The 15,557-nt window shown below is 46.5% G+C and overlaps 1 pseudogene; it reads right to left on the reverse strand.

Moving 5' to 3' along the window:
* Nucleotides 1–12,677: 12,677 nt before the first annotated feature.
* LOC105881732 (enhancer of rudimentary homolog pseudogene) lies at nucleotides 12,678–14,127 on the reverse strand (annotated as a pseudogene).
* Nucleotides 14,128–15,557: the final 1,430 nt, after the last annotated feature.

Here is a 15,557-nt window from a genome sequence, read left to right on the forward strand (position 1 = left end):
AGAAAGTGGCTCACAAAATTCCTAAAAATTTAACAATTGGCTCTTGTGAACTGATACTAAGTAACCCACTGCCACCCTCCAAATGAAAAGTCCATGGCAATGCTGGTTAAACCATAACATAAATTCATAACATTCTGATCTGAGCTCAAAGGAAATAAGAGGTGTCAGATTGCGATACTATAAGAAATACATATTTGGTCTTCATCCCTGGTTCCTGGCTCAAATCTCCTAAAACTGTTGTAATTTCCTGAGTCACAGGGGTGAGAAGAATGTCTTTTGTTACTCATAACAAGCCCCTTTCAACCACACCTGAGCTTATGCTAATGAGCTAACTCTTGGTGGGTCCCTAGATGGCTTCAGGAGTGGACCTGGTTGCAAGAGGAACCAACCATAGGATTGGAGAGTTGGAACTTTCAGCCCCAATCCCTGACCTCAAGGGAGGGGAGAGGAACCAGAGACTGAGTTAATCACCAATGGCCAATGATTTAATCAATCATGCCTATGTAATAGAATCTCCAATAAAAACCCCTAAATGGACAAGTTCAGAGAGTTTCTGGTTTGGTAAATACAGCCATATGCTGGGAGGGTGATGCACCCCAGCTTCATGGGGCAAGTCATAGACTGGGACAAGATATTTGCAATGCATATAACTAACAAAGCACTTGATTCTAGAAACATTAAGAATCCTACAATTCAATAAGAAAAGGACAGTCCAGTAAAAAAAATAAGCAAAGAATATAGGATTAGCAATTCACAGAAGAGGAAATGTGTATGGCTTTTAAAAAAATGAAAAACATGTGCTATCTCATTTGTAATCAAGGAAATGCAAATTAGCATAACAATGAGATAGCATTTCATACCTATGGAATTGGCGAAAATGCTAAAAACTGTTAAAATCGAGTGCAGCATCGGCAAGGATGTGGGGAAATGAGAAGCCTCACGGTGGGCGGGTAAATGGTGCCACTGCACGGGGAGCTGCTTGCTATCGTCCGCATAGCTAGGTGGGAAATGGAAAGTGTTTGTCAGGAGGGGCCTGGCAAAATAAATTGTGATGTATTCATACATTGGAATACCATATGTCAGATAAAATGTACAAAGCAGATGTACACGTATGAACATAGATACATTTGGAAATACTACAAAATGGGTATAAAAGGCACATGATGAATATATATACTGTATATACATTTATAAGATATTGAACAACAATATGTACCTTGAAATTATAAAGCCATGAGTAAAGCACACAGGGAGGAAGGAAGGGAGGGAGAAAAGTGTGATGACACTGGGGACTCCAACTGTGTCTATGAAGATTTTGTCCTGTAAAAACTGCATGAAGGAGATATTGCAAAATGTTAAAATGTGTCCAGTATTGGTGCGTGGCACGTGGGCATCTGCTACATTTTTTTGGTGCTTTTTTGCATGTGCTTCAAATGTTTCTGAAGAGTGTCTAGGGAGTGGTCATGGCTAAATCCGCCACTTCATAAACTGTAGGAAACTGGAACTAGAAATTGGGAGCCCCTGCAACTCTGTATCTTCAACTCCCTTATTTTAGAAGACAGAATAACAGTTGGGCTAATGCAATTTATCTATGTGTGTCTATCCAATACAATTTTTAGATTGAGAATTTCCTGAATATTTTCTGGCGTGGATTTTGCACATCATAAGTGGTCATCACATACTTGTGAAATACATGGGAAATGTCCCCAAAAGTGTTCCTTTGCTGCCCATTGCATCCATCTGACATCCGTTACCATGAAGAGGCCTGTGACTTCAAATCACGTTACTGCTGATTCCTGTGGCTACTCTGGGCCAGCAGTTTTCAAATTGGAGTGTCATCTGGGAACTTAATAAAAATGCAGTTTCCCAATCAAAATGCTTAATAAAAATGCCGCCAAAGACACTGAGTGGGTGGGTGGGGGTGGGGTGGAGTCATTTTTAATGTGCACTTTGGGTGTCGCTGACGCGGGCGGCCTGCGGACTACAGTCTCAGAACGACAGCGTCAGCGTCTTGGCCGCCTTGGCCTTCTTCTTCTTTGAAAAACAAACAAACAAACAAACAAAAAAAGAAAATAGGGGCAAAAAGGAGGCCTGGCTTACTGCTGGTGAACACGAGACCTGAGAAACCAGGGCAAGGCTCAGCACCCAGCCTCATGGAAAGAAAGACTAGACCAGTCACCAGGATGAAAGTAGATGACCCATGTTGGTAGAAATGGAAGCGGCAAGTTTCCACTGTGAGTGCCAGGGTGGCAGTGGAGTGTAAGGTGACGCTTGAATGAAAGGCGAGTCCAGTCCCTCCCTGCCCCCCGCCCGCTGGGCAGAGGGAGAAGACGAGAAGAATCCCGCCGAGGAAGTTCCTGATTTATTCCCAGCTGTGCGGTGATGTCTAATCACCTACTCATGTTTGCAGAGTGTGCTCAGCCTCCCCGATAGAAAGGGACAAAATGTGGACAGCACGTTCATTGTTATGATGTTGGAGGAGAGGAGAGGCCCAGCAGGAACGTGAAGGCAGCCACTGACAGGCCAAGTGCAGAACTTGCTAGCAGGACAGACAGACAGGACAGACTGGTGGCCAGAACTCTGGAATGACAATTAAACATGACGCCACACACTGCCCCAGCCACGTTCCCTGTCCAAAGCCCCCAACAGGTCCAGTGCTGTCTCTGCTGACAGGTGATGAGACCTCAGAACCCCCCAGGACGAGCGTTGCAGGTGACGGTGGGCATCTTTGCGACAGTTCGGAGGTGACACCTGATGAGTCTTAGGGGTGGCTGAGCTCTGACCCAGCCTCGGCCAGGCAGCTCCACCCACTCAGGGTTCTGAGACTTGGGTTAGTAGAGTCGAGTCAGGGAGGAGGAGACTGTTTTTCAGGCAGCCACAATGATGATGACAGAGCAGTGACCACACTCAGAGTCTGGTGTGGACAGGCGGGTTCCAGGACACAGTTTCGGCTGAGTTTTGGCCTCAGGGCTTACTTTATGCCCATAGGTTTTCAGTTTTCCCAGTGGCTCTGCTAGCTACCCGGTAGCCTTTTAGTACATTTTTTCTATTTGTATCAGTCAGAGTTTGGTATCCAGTCCTCATATCTAAGAACCCCAGCTGATTCACCGATGCCGCAGAGCAGGGAAATGTTCCAGGTAAAGGAAACTACCTACTTAAAAAATAAATCCTCATAAGCTCAGAGCTGATAAGGTCAGAGCTTCAAAGCCTCGGGTGTTATTCATGATGAACAGGCATCAAAGATCTCCAATCTCTATACTTTTAAGAAGTGGCACAGGCCTTTTGACTCAGCATGTCCTGGTCTAGGACTTTATCTCCAGAAAGACTCCCACAGGGACGATGCTGGGCTTGTTGGGCTTGAGCTACGAGCAAGGTGGTGGCCCCATTTCCTGAGGCCTGATGGAGGGAACCATTGGGTGTATGAGTGGGAGTCAAGGGTGACATCGAAACATCACATTTGAGATGCCCCCGAAATAGCCACAGAAGGTACCAAGCCAGGGTTTGGGTGGCTTAAGAATCTAGATTCAGATGAAGGAACACATTTGGAAATCGTCAGCAAATGGATGGTGTTTAAAGCCATGGATGGAAACACCTAGAAAAAGAAATTGATGGAGAAGAACGAGAGGCCGTATCCAGAGATCAGGGAGAGGGTGACCCAGAAAAGGAGGCTGATTAGAGGTGTCCGGGGGGATAGGAGGAAAAGCCGTCTCCTATCCCGCTCTCCTCTCTTGTTGCATCACGTACACAGAGAGAGAGGATTCAAGAAAAGGGAGTGGAGGGCCGGGCTTCCCCTTGCAGGAGGCTCATGTGATTCGAAGCTGGATTTCCCAGCATGGAGTCACTGATGCCTTTGACAAAGGGAGTTTCAGGGGAACGAGGAGGCCGGAAGCCAGGCTGCAGGAGATGGAGGAGTAGGCGGAGAAGTGGATCATAGAGCAGGTGGAGGAGTAGAGATATAAATGTGGTGCAGACCACTGGTTGGAGAGGTTTTGCTGTGAAGCAGACAGGAGAAAGGGAGAAGCTGAGGGCCTGTGGAGTCCCAGGGAGAATTCTGATTTACTGACGGGAGATTCCAGCACATGTTTGCATGCCAGCGGGAGTGGCCCGTGGAGAGGAGATAGAGAGTGCAGGAGAGAGAGATACGTGGAGGGAGGGAGTCCTTCCTTCAGCCAACAGTTAGAATTTCCCGTGTGTCAGGCATTGCTGGGCGTGTGAGTCGCAGGACATCACTGAGTAGCCCGAACGGGGCTGCCCGCTCTCATGAGCCCGTTCTGGAGCGAGCTCCTGTGAAGGGCGGCTTTTGGTAGGAGCAGGGTGCTGGTAGTGCGACAAGACAGGCGGAGCTGTGGCCGTTTGTAGGTTTGGAGATGGGAAGAGAATGGCGATCCCCTCTGAGGAGGTCTATTCACTCAGTGAGGAAGGTCGTCAGCTAACTATGGGACAGGTGAAGAGAAAAAGTACGAAATCGCTGCTGGGGAGGAAAGTAAACTCGAAATGGAAACGGACAGGGGAGGCAAGGAATGCCTGTTGGAGGTTTGTGGTCATACATTTAAAGCGAAACCAGTCAGCCTGATTGTGTGCTTCTTTTTTTATTTTTTGAGACAGAGTCTCACCCTGTCTCCCCAAGTGGAGTGCAGTGGTGTCATTGTAGCTCACAGCAACCTCAGACTCCTGGCTCAAGAAATCCTCCTGCCTCAGCCCCCCAAGTAGCTGGGACTACAGGCACGCGCCATCATGCAAGGATAATTTTTCTATTTTTTGTAGAGATGGGGCTTCACTCTTGCTCAGGCTGGTCTTGGACTCCTGAGCTCAAGCGATCCTCCCGCCTTGGCCTCCCAGAGTGCTAGGATTACAGGTGTGAGCCACTGCGCCTGGCCGATTGTGTGACTTTTTTTTTCCTGTCATGGACAGTGACTCAAGGGAAGCCAGGTCAATATTTGAATCAGTAAAGGTTGGGGGTTTGCTAGATGAGAATGACTTAGATAGGAGAGGAGCAAGGGAGTTGAGGAAGTCTTCCAGGGAGAGGATACGGGAATGGATCCTACGATCCAGGCTGGTTGAGAGGGGCAGTGATGAGGGAGGGATGGTGGGGAAGGCACCGGAAGGGGCATCAATGGAGGATAGCTCTTGGAATGGAGTCATGGGGCACAGGAGAGCTGGGAGGATGTTTGAGATGGACATTTTATCTTACTATTTTATTTTGCTGTGTTTTATTTTATTTTTGAGAGACAGGGTCTTGCTCTGTCACCTGGGCTAGAGTGCAGTGGCACAATTATAGCTCACTGTACCCTTGAACTCCTGGGCTCAAGCCACCCTCCTGCCTCAGTCTCCCCAGTAGCAAGGACTACAGGTGTGTACCACCATGCCCAGATAATTTTTGTACTTTTTGTAGAGATGGGATCTTATTATGTTCCTCAGGCTGGTCTTGAACTCTTGGCCTCGAGCAATTCTTCTGCCTCAGCCTCCCAAAGTGCTGGGATTACAGGCATGAGCCACTGTGCCTGGCCAAGATCAACATTTTAGAGGTGATGGAGATGCTTTTAAAAAAAATTTTTTTTAATTTTTAATTGTTATGGCTACATAATTGTTGTATATCTTAATAGGGTACATGTACAGGCATAGGATGTGAATTAATCAAATCAGGGTAATTGGGGTATCCATTACCTCAGGCATTTAACACTTCTTTGTGTTAGGAACATTCTAATTCCACTGTTTTAGTTATTTAAAATGTGCCCTACCTTATTGTTGATAATAGTCACTTTATTGTGCTATCAAATATTGTTCATTCTATCTATCTAACTGTATTTTTGTACCCATTAACCATCCCCACTTTATCCCTCCCTGATAGCCTTCCCATACTCTGGTAACCATCATTCTACTCTCTGTCTCCATGTGATCAATTGTTTTAAATATTTAGCTACTATAGATGAGTGAGAACATGTGAGATTTATCTTTCTGTGCTTGGCTTATTTCGCTTAACACAATGTTCTCCAGTTCCATCCATGTTGTTGCAAATGGCAGGATTTCATTCTTTTTTGTGGCTATATAATATTCCATCACGCATATGTACCACAATTTCTTTATCCATTCATCCATTGATGGACACTTAGGTTAATTTCATATCTTGGCTATTGTGACTAGTGCTGCAATAAACATGAGAGTGCAGATATCTTTTCAATATAATGAATTCTTCTTTGGATACATACCCAGCAGTGGGATTGCTGGGTCATATGGTAGTTCTATTTTCAGTTTTTTGAGGAACTTCCATACTGTTTTCCATAGTGGTTGCACTAATTTACATACCTACCAACAGTGTATGAGGGTTTTCCTTCCTCCACATACTCGCCAGCATTTGTTATTGCCTGTCATTTTGATAAAAGGCATTTTAAGTGGAGTGAGATGATATCTTATTGTACTTTTGATTTGCATTTCTCTGATGACAATGATGTTGAGCATTTTTTCATATACTTGTTGGCCACTTGTATGTCTTCTTTTGAGAAATGTCTATTCAGTTCCTTTGCCCATTTTTAATTGGATTATTTGATTTTTTCCTATCGAGTTGTTGGAGCTCCTTATTTATGCTAGTCATTAATCCCTTGTCAGACAAGTCATTTGCAAATATTTTCTCCCATTCTGTGGGTTGTCTCTTCACTTTGTTGACTGTTTCCTTTGCTGTGCAGAAGCTTTTTTTACCTTGATGTGGTCCCATTTGTCCAATTTTGCTTTGGTTGCCTGTGCTTTGGGGGTATTACTTAAGAAATCTTTGCCAGACCAATATCCTAAAGCATTTCCCCAGTGTTTTCTTTTAGTAGTTTCATAGTTTCAGGCCTTAGATTTAAGTCTTTAATCTATTTTAATTTGATTTTTGTATATGGCAATAGGTAAGGGTCTAGTTTCATTCTTCTGCATATAGATATCCAGTTTTCCCAGAACCATTTATTGAAGAGACCGCCCTTTCCCCACTGTATGTTCTTGGCACCTTTGTGGAAGATGAGTTCACTATAGATGTGTGGATTCATTTCTGGGTTCTCTTTTCTGTTCCATTGGCCTGTGTGTCTGTTTTTATGCCAGTACCATGCCATTTGGGTTACTACAGCTCTGGTATAATTTGAGGTCAGGTAATATGGTTTGGCTCTTTTTGTTCAGGATGGCTTTGGCTATTCTGGGTCTTCTGTGGTTCCATATACATGTTAGGGCTATTCTTTCTATTTCTGTGAAGAATTGACAGAGTCTATGGTGTGGCCATGGACTGGAGTGGCTGGGGTGGGAAACAGGATAAGGCCCTGAAGTGGGTTGAGTGGGGGCCTCTAAAAAGATAGTCTATGCCCTGGAAACTGTGACCCTGGGACTATGACCTTATTTGGAAAAAGAGTTTTTGCAGATATAATAATTAAGTTATAAAGATCCAGAGATGAGATCATCCTGGATTATGCAGGGGGCGTCCTAAATCCAATAAATTTCCTTATAATAAAAAGAAGAGAAGACACAGACACATAAGAGAAGGCCATGTGAAGAGATTGGTGTCACATAGCCACAAGTCAAGGAATACCTGGAGCCACCTGGAGCTGGAAGAGGCAAAAGAGGGTTCTCCCCTGGAGCCCCCAGAGGTACCGTGGCCCTGGCCATGCCTTGAGTTTGGATTTGTAGCCTCTAGAACTGTGAGAGAATATACTTCACCCAGCTAGAAGTAATTTGTTATTGGCAGCCCTAGGAAACCAATATAGGAACTTAGAAGCTCTGATGCTAAATATCACTGGAAATGTTGAGAGGAAACCAGTGAGCCGGCACCAGGGTTTTTAATGAAAGGGGAAATGGCCAGGGGTTGGAGCAGACAGTGAGGAGGAAAGGTAGGATGTGATGGAGCTGGATGGCACAGCTTCAAGTAAGCAGTGGGTTTTAAAGAGAAAAGAGAGACGTAACTTGGAGCTGGCGGTGGGGAGGCTCAAGGAACGCAGTGCCTGGGTTCAGCCCACAGACATGAGGGACGTGCAGCGAAGGGCTGAAGACAGGGGAGTCTGCCGACCACAGCAGAGCTGGGTGTGGTGAGAAGGGGTAACCTCTGTGAGGGGAGGGAGAGAGCAGGACGGGGTGAGGGTGTGGGGATGGCTGCCGGAGGCTGGGAGCTCTGGGAGGATCCAGGCCATAGCCCTGTGAGGCCTGCTTGGGAGGGTGGTGGGCTGGGCTCAGGGGCTATGCTTCTCCACACACAGCTGGACTGTCTGTGGGCCTTAGGGTACCCTCCCTCTGACAGCTGAGGATGCTGTGGGGGGGGGGGCGCTGTCTCTCAGCACACCTGCATGCCGTGGCCTCCAGGACTGCCCCAGCATGCAGCTGCTTTTACGACTTCTGGCAGTTTCCTAAGGGCAGTGCTAAAGCATTTGAGCTTGTTTGTCTGGATTAATACCCAGATTATATCTCAAGATTTGTATTAATGTTTGCCTAACAATAAGCAATATGCTAAATAAATTATGATACATTCGTATGATGGAACGTTATGGGACCATTACAAATTATGTGGTTGGAAAATATGGGAAAATGCTCATATGACGCAACAAGTAGTGTCTTAGTCCATTCAGGCTGCTATGACAACGCCCCATAAACTGGGAAGCTTATGAGCAACAGAAATTTATTTCTCGCAGTTTTGGAGGCTGGGAAGTCCAAGATCAAGGTGCCGGCGGATTCCGTGTCTGCAGAAGGCCGGCTTCCTGGTCCATAGATGGCGCCTTCTGGCTGTGTCCAAGCGTGACGGAATGGGCCAGGAAACACTCCAGATCTCTTCTCTAAGGGCACTAATTCCACTCATGAGAGCAGAGCCCTCGAGACCTAATCACCTGCCCCTTCTAACACCACCACCTTTGGGATTAGGATTTAATGTATGAATTTGGGGAGGACACAAACATTCGGACTATAGCAGAGAGTTAAGTGCAAAAAACATACAAAATGATCCCACTCTGGAAAAACAAACAAACGCAAGTTTATCTCCAGGTATACTTAGGCCTGGAAATAGACCATGTGCTAAAACAGTATCAGTCCTCTATAGATAAGAGGATGGGAAATTTTTATTTTCTTCCTACTTTACTGTCTTGTCCCCAAAGTGATGATGAATGTCTATCACTTTTATGATCTGAAGGAAAAAAAGAAAGGAAATTAGTCCTGACACACTGCTCAAATACTTTCCCCCTCTCTCTGATAGGGGTATTTAAGGAGGTGTCCAGGGTCCCCTGGGGCTCACAGGAAGTGGGAGACTATGTCCCCTTCCTACAGCTACACTCCACCCCTACCCAAGGAAGGTGCTTGTTGAACGTGGTCTTCACTTGTCCCTCTCACACTGAGTTGAAGAATCTGGGGTTGGAATAACCAGGGTGATCGTCTGGCCTAACCCGGGTCTGTGGACCTCCCTACGACGTCCTGGATGGGTGGCCTCCTGGACAAGGCTTGTTCCTGTCTGGGTGTGACACCCACCATGCATGCAGCTTTTTCTTTCTTCTAAGACCTGCCAGCTCTCCCCTTATACCTTTAAGGGGGTCTGGGGCACTCAGTCACCACTCCTCTGTCTCCTTCTCAGGATCCACGTGCCCTCCCCACCTCCCAGCTGGCCCCACTGCTCTCCTGCACCCCCTTGTCTCCTGGCCCTTGGCCCAGGTGCCCTTTCTGGCACTGCCCTGCCCTTGGGACTCAGCCTGCGTTGACTCTCCTTGCTCCCTTGGGTTCAGACGCAGCCTCTGGCTCCTTCTGCTCCGTCCTACCCTGACGGGATGCCCCAGCCTCCCTTGAGCCCCTTGGAAATGTCCCTCTGGCTTCCTCTGTGCTTGGGTCTTTGGAATTGGGGACAGGAGGAGGGAAGGAGGTTTGGACAAACCTCTTTTCATGCATCTCCAGGAATTTGCATTAATTCAAACTTTAAATTTTTAAAAATATCTTAATTTAGTTTCAAGCGATTTACAATTAGGATTTGCATATTGTCTCTGCTTTTAAAAAAGACACTGTTGAGCTTATTGAATGGGCCAAGATAGAGTCCAGGTGCAGGTCTCCAGAAAATTCCTGTGGTTGAAACTCACAGGACACCGTAACTGTACCCATCTAGTGCCTACGATTCAGCCCACATTTCTCCGCATGTTTACAAGGCCAAGGTCAAAGGCCTTGCCGAAATGCCAGCACAAGTACCTCAGTGCTGCCCTGGTCTGCCAGGCCAGGGCTCTTCCCCAATCTCTGAGCTGCTGAGCGACTTAGAGCCCCGCTCTTCTTGTCTGTACGACAGGGATAAAAACGATATAAATCTCGCCGGCTGCTGTGAGATAACGTCTGTAGAGCACTTTGTGGCTCATAATTTAAGAGTGTCGCCCAAACGGTAATGGGTGGCAGTTGAAACCCTACCGTGACAAAGCTGAGAGTCTGGCATGACTTGTTTCTTTGTAATCTGCGTCCCGCCCAGTGATCACGACTTTCTGTCCTCAATGCTCACAAATCATCCACTTAATAATGTGTTCTAGAATCCTGCTGGAAATTTATAACCAACTCAATGGCTTATCATTCATAAAACTAATCCTCTCTCCTCTTTTGAAAATTGAAGGAAAGCATCATACCTTCTCATGTCAGTGATATAAATATATCACTGACATGAGAACAGCACTATATATATAAATATATCAGTAATATATTTATATATATAAATATATCAGATATATATAAATATATCACTGACATGAGAACAGCATTCAGATTATATATAGAACTCCCATAAATCAGTAAGAAAAAGATAAACAACCCAATAGGAAAACTGGCAAAGGACATGAATAAGCGATTCACAGAAGAGGAAACCTAAATAGCCCATATAAATAGGAAAAGATACTTGACTTCATTTGCAATCAGGGAAACGAAAATTAAGATCGTGCTGAGAAACCATTTCGCCCCCTTCAGGTTAGGAGCTATAAACGTCTGACAGTCCCAAGTGCTGTGAGGATGTGGAGGAAGGGAACCCTTGCACTCTGCTGTGGAGCAGAACTGGGACGCCCTGGGTGACACGGAGTTAAGCTGGAGACGACGTGTGGACCCCACCCCTCAGCGAGACAGCGCCCAGGAATATGCCTGAGATAAGCCCAGATGTTCTCATCAGTCTTGGTTATTAAGAGAGAAGGTACAAACAACTTACATGTTCATCAACAAGAAAATGGATTAAAAAATCATAATACATTTCTACAACGGGACACTACTTAGCAATTAAAATGAATGAACACGAGAAGGGGTATGAGGAAGTCCTGGTAATATGGTGCATATTTTTTTAAGCCAAATGATGGTTCTACAGATGTAACCACCTTGTGAAAATTTCCTTGAGCTATACCTAGAAGATTTGTGAATTTCATTAATGGAAATTATGCTCCAATAAAAAAGTGTACAAAAAAGTGAATGGATGTGAACTCCGTGTATCAGCATAGCTAAATCTCAAAAACCAGGGTTGAAAAAATAGAAGTTGCTGAAAGCTACATAAAAAACAGTACCATTTTTTTTTCTTTTTTCTGAGACAGGGTCTTTGTACTGTTGCCTGGGTTAGAGTGCAGTGTGGTGTTATCGTAGCTCACTGTAACCTCCGGCTCCTGGGCCCAAGCCATCCTCCTGCCTCAACCTCCCCAGTCCCAGTAGCTGGGACTACAGGTGTGTGCCATCACGTCTGGCTAATTTTTTCTATTTTATAGAGATGGGGTCTCGCTCTTGCTTGGGCTGATCTCAAACTCCTGGCCTCAAGTGATCCTCCTGCTTTGGCCTCCCATAGTGTTAGGATTATAGGTGTGAGCCACCTTGCCTGGCCAACATACCAGTTACATAAAGTTTAAAAACTCACCCAACTCTTTGCTCCGTTGTTTATGAGCACACACAGATGTGGCAAATACAGACAGACAGGCGCAGGGGTGAGAAGGGAGCAAAGGGAATGGGTTTAGAAGGGCCACAGACAATAAGCACCTGAAACTTTTACTTCTTAAACTAGGTGGTGGGTATGCAGGGATATCATTGTATCATGTCTATAGTTTTGGTGTGAATATATTTTATTTAAAATTTTTATAAAGAAATTAGGGCACATTATGTGTCTCTTCAGTCTTCTGTTTCCCTCCTTCCCTTCTCCCAGGATTGTCACAGATGGCCTCGAAGCTGGGAGTCCTGTCTAGGACGTAGTGGTTAGGAACACATGGTTTGGAGCCAGACTGCCTGGGTTCAAATCCCAGCTCTGCCACTTGCTAGCTATGTGACCTTGAGGAAGTGATTTAACTACTCTGTGCCTCAATTTACTCATCCTTAACATGAGGATTATAGCAAGACCCATCAAATAGGGTGTTTTTTTTTTTTTTGTTTTTTTTTTTTTTTGAGACAGAGTCTCACTTTGTTGCCCAGGCTAGAGTGAGTGCCGTGGCGTCAGCCTAGCTCACAGCAACCTCAAACTCCTGGGCTCAAGCGATCCTTCTGTCTCAGCCTCCCAAGTAGCTGGGACTACAGGCATGCACCACCATGCCCGGCTAATTTTTTCTATATATATATTAGTTGGCCAATTAGTTTCTTTCTATTTATAGTAGAGACGGGGTCTCGCTCTTGCTCAGGCTGGTTTCGAACTCCTGACCTCGAGCAATCCGCCCGCCTCGGCCTCCCAGAGAGCTAGGATTACAGGCGTGAGCCACCGCGCCCGGCCCCTGTTTTGTTTTTTTTTAACTAAAGAACATTTATTTATTTTTCACTAAGACTTTATCTTGAGGCCATAACCAAACTGTGTTACCACCCCCCACCCCATCCTGAAGAAGGGTTAGTATAGTGAATGTTATAAAGCAGATATCAACAGTTTGAAAGATTGGAACCAACATGAACTGACAAAGAACAACTTCCATCTAAACCATCATAAAAATGTTTAAGTTAAAAAAAAAGGAATAAAGGAAAAAGGTGGGGGGCAATGGGGGTTTCAGATTGAACAAGATCCTCACATTTTATCGAATATATTCAATCTTGGCTACAGTGTAACAAAATGGAAACAGGATTACTATAATACAAAACTTTCACTACAGCACGCTGTACACACCTGTGTTCCAAGCCCACCCCCACCCCCCTGGTACTTCCAACTCAATTATTTCCTGGCCTATTGGGCCTGCCGGCAGAGGAGCACGTAGATCTTCTCTTTAATCCAGTCTTTGTTATAAGGCTGGTATGTCTGGGTATCAGCTCTGTAAACCAGGCAGCTGAGATCTGCCAGATCATCGATAAACTCAAACAACTGACCGATATCGTATGTGATGGAGGGACTGTTGGGATTCATTCTCTTCAGATGTTCTTCATACACTTTACAAACACCTTCCATGCACTCATTCACAGATTCGTAGTAGGCATAAGTTCTGCCTTCTGGCCTCTTGGTAGGCTGTACCAGCAAAATGGTGTGAGACACAGCGCCAAATTCTCTTCGCTGCAGCCGCTACCGACACCGCCGCCGATACCGGGTGTTTTGTTTTTGAGACGGAGTCTCACTCTGTTGCCCGAGCTAGAGTGCCGTGGCGTCATCCTAGCTCACAGCAACCTCAAACTCCTGGGCTTGAGTGATCCTCCTGCCTCAGCCTCCCAAGTAGCTGGGACTACAGGCATGTGCCACCATGGCCGGCTAATGTTTGGTATACATTTTTAGTTGTCCAGCTAATTTCTTTCTGTTTTTAGTAGAGATGGGGGTCTCCCTCTTGCTCAGGCTGTTCTCGAACTCCTGAGTTCAAAGGATCCTCCTGCCTTGGCCTCCCAACGAGCTAGGATTACAGGCGTGAGCCATGCGCCTGGCCCAAATAGGGTTGTTGATAGGATCAAATGAGTTCAAATGCCAAGAACAGTGCCTGGCTTATTGCATACACCACAGGAGTTAGCTCTCATGATGAACTTGCTAGGCCAGAAGTCTGGACTATTGAAGAAGCTAAATATTTTTCTACATTACCCTTCCTTTCTCTCTTAGCCTGTCCACCCTCTCCAGCCTTCTTCACAGGAGGCACAGAAACAAGATCAAAGCAGAGCTTTCCCACATTCTGACCTTTTTTTTCATGGTCCCTCCCCAGTGGAAGGCCCACTCCTCCTTCTCTTGTTTATCTGCCGGATATGCTCAAACCCCACTGTTGTCGCCATCCGCGCTTTTCTCAAGCCCCAGCACAGGCTGGGCCTGGCTTCCCTCCCTTCTGCTTCAGAGCCCATTAGTCATTTTTTGTTGGGTCCACACAGCATTTTAAATATTTGAAACAGTGACCTACGATTATAAATCAGGAGAGTTTACATTATAGTCTAGACTCTTAGTGTCTCTTGAAAAATGGAAAGATCTGGCAGCGTCGGGTCCATATCGCCATGTGGCTGAGTGACAGCCCCAGGGAAAGTGAGCCCCGCAGCCCTTCCTGCTGCTGTCCCGGTCACCGCGCACAGAGAGCGGCCTGCCATGTGCACGAGGGGCTCTGCAGCGAGCCCAGGCTTTGCTTCTCGAGCAGTGGCCCTGACGTGGGGGTGCGTCTCCCAGAGGGGTCCCATTGCCTCAGTGACCCATAGATGCCATATGGACTCGAGGCAGCCTCGTTCTGGCACCTGGCCTGCTCTGGGCATCTGAGTTAGCAAGGGGCCAGTTAGACTGGGAAGCCATCCCATGTCCTATTCTGCTGTGTCCCTCCTCCTATCTTTAAAGTTTGAGCCCCTTGTGAAGTGCATCTACACTTGAAGGTCCTGTGAGGAAGCCCCTGAAGGTGACTTTCCTTTGCAAAGCAAGTATCTCACTGAAGTTAAATCCCTTACCTGAATTCCCTGGGATGGCACCTTCGCCTGTGACGAGGGCAGGCTGGCATTCCTGCTTCCGCACCTGGACGGCCACTCCCAAGCAGGTGCCAGGCGCAGGGTGAGGCTGTGGTGGGGCCGAGGGGTGGGGGTGGGGGCAGCCGACCTCAATGCCCCTGGACAGGACGGCTGCTCTAAGGCCCCTGGGATGTTTGGAGCCTCCAGGATTTCTCCATTATTGCATGTGTCTGATCCTGTTTTTCTCAGTGAATTGCCAATATAAAGCCTTAATCCGAAGGGGTTAAATGCAGATTTGTGGGAGTGGCAAGAAAAAAAAAATTAAAGTTCTGGACTGTCTAAGTCAGCCAGTGATTTGGAGGAGAGAGAAAACTGAAGGACGGCGGGTGTGGGGCTGACGAGGAAGGGAAGATTGCCTAATCCAGGCCTCCCACCCACCAGGAGGAAGCAGGCCTGGTCCGAGAAGGGTCCGAGGGGCCGCCGGGCAGACCAGCAGGATGCACACACAGGCTGCTGGAAGTGCCATCTTTTTCTCCAACAACAGGCCAATGTATATCCCTCTGCTTGGGATTTTATTTCTGAGAATCTCCCTTTTTCCATGGCAGTTTTCCTTTTTAGAATAGCAGATCTTGAAACCTGCCATTCCAAAGCCCGAAATTAGCCCAAATGTCAAAACATCGTGCCAGCCTGGCGCAGTGGCTCACGCCTGTAATCCCAGCACTCTGGGAGGCCGAGGCGGGAGGATCACATGAGCTCAGGGATTCAAGACCAGCCCGAGAAAGAGT

Source organism: Microcebus murinus, chromosome 15 (genome assembly GCF_040939455.1).
Source record: "Microcebus murinus isolate Inina chromosome 15, M.murinus_Inina_mat1.0, whole genome shotgun sequence".
Lineage (NCBI taxonomy): Eukaryota > Metazoa > Chordata > Mammalia > Primates > Cheirogaleidae > Microcebus > Microcebus murinus.